Here is a 1368-nt window from a genome sequence, read left to right as displayed (position 1 = left end):
GCCCGCCCGCTGCCGGGCACCGGCTCCCCACACTCGGGGGCCCGAAACTGCCCGGGCGCGGCTCCTCGCCCCTGGAGCCCCGGCGGTGTGCGACCCCGCGGGCCTGGTCAGAGCGCTCCTCTCTTCCCTTGGGGAGGCCCTGAAGCCCCGGACCTGGCAGCTCTTCCTGGAGCTGCGACGACCCACCTGGCTCCTCCTCCCCGAGGTGACATGGTGAGATTGGGTGGTGCGTTTCCTGCCACAGTAGACCCCAGGGTTTTGAAAAGGGCCCGGCGGTGCCCAGCACATCCCTGTTGCGCCTGGGGCTCTCTCTGGAACCTTCTCACTCACTGAAGGTTTCTTCACTGATGGGGGTGGGGGGACCGAGTTCCCTGGGAATTGGGGAGTGGGATATGGGAAGGAGGTTGTTCCCACCCTTGTTCATGGATCTGTTACAGGCCTTTTGGACGTTTCTCAGGGACCTCTGAAGGAGTTAACTATACCCAAGGGTCATCCATTTACCATTCCTCATCCTTCTCCATAACACACAAAAGGGGCCAACGAGGAGCGTCTTCTACCCCTCACACACACCCCCGTATTCTCTCACCCCAAACTCTCCTGCCCGTGTACCTGCAGAAGCTAAACATTCTACCCCACCCCATAGCCACCCCTCAGATGAAGCTCAAACTCAGAATTTTTTTCTCCCCTTACAGCTCCTGGTCTCCTCACAAAACACCAAACTTCAACTCAAGACATAACCGTATCCGGCAGGCATGTCTTTGATATGACACTCCTTCAAGGAAAAGGTTTTTCTATTTGTTTTGGTTTTTTTTTTCTGGGGTAGAGGAAGAGTTAGTAATTACTAATGAGTCTAATAAAATAGGATCTAAGACCCAAGTTTTCTGCTGTCTTTTAGAGGCAGGGCAGGGGCTGGTCCAGAATACAAAATTCATATCCCCATGAGTTCTACTGGCACAGGGGAAATCTGTACAGAACAAATAATCCTATGATTTCCTTTCATTACTTACATGTTGGGGCAGGCGACAGTGGCAATGCTGGCTTGAGAGGGGATGGCTCCAAAGCCCGGGCCTATCTGAACTGGCTAGCCAACTCATGAGAAATTAAGCAAACATCAGTGATGATAAACAGGCTTTTCCCGCTCTCACACTCAGTGTTTTTCCTCACTCTTCGATTAGGACCTGACCAAGACCTGATAGGCAGGTCCTGAGCTTCAATGACACAGAGAAGCCTGACTCCTTAGTATCAGTCTAGGAGGTAGGTCCCTTGCTGGCTGGGGACCAATCAATCTGTCCCCATCTGCAATCAAACCACCCAAGCATTCTTGAGCACATGGTCTCATTCCCATTTCAGACTGTACAAATTAATTGT

Source organism: Galeopterus variegatus, unplaced genomic scaffold (assembly GCF_000696425.1).
Source record: "Galeopterus variegatus unplaced genomic scaffold, G_variegatus-3.0.2 Scaffold620, whole genome shotgun sequence".
Classification (NCBI taxonomy): Eukaryota; Metazoa; Chordata; class Mammalia; order Dermoptera; family Cynocephalidae; genus Galeopterus; species Galeopterus variegatus.
The sequence above is the reverse complement of the archived record's forward strand: the minus strand, read 5'-3'. Positions refer to the sequence as shown.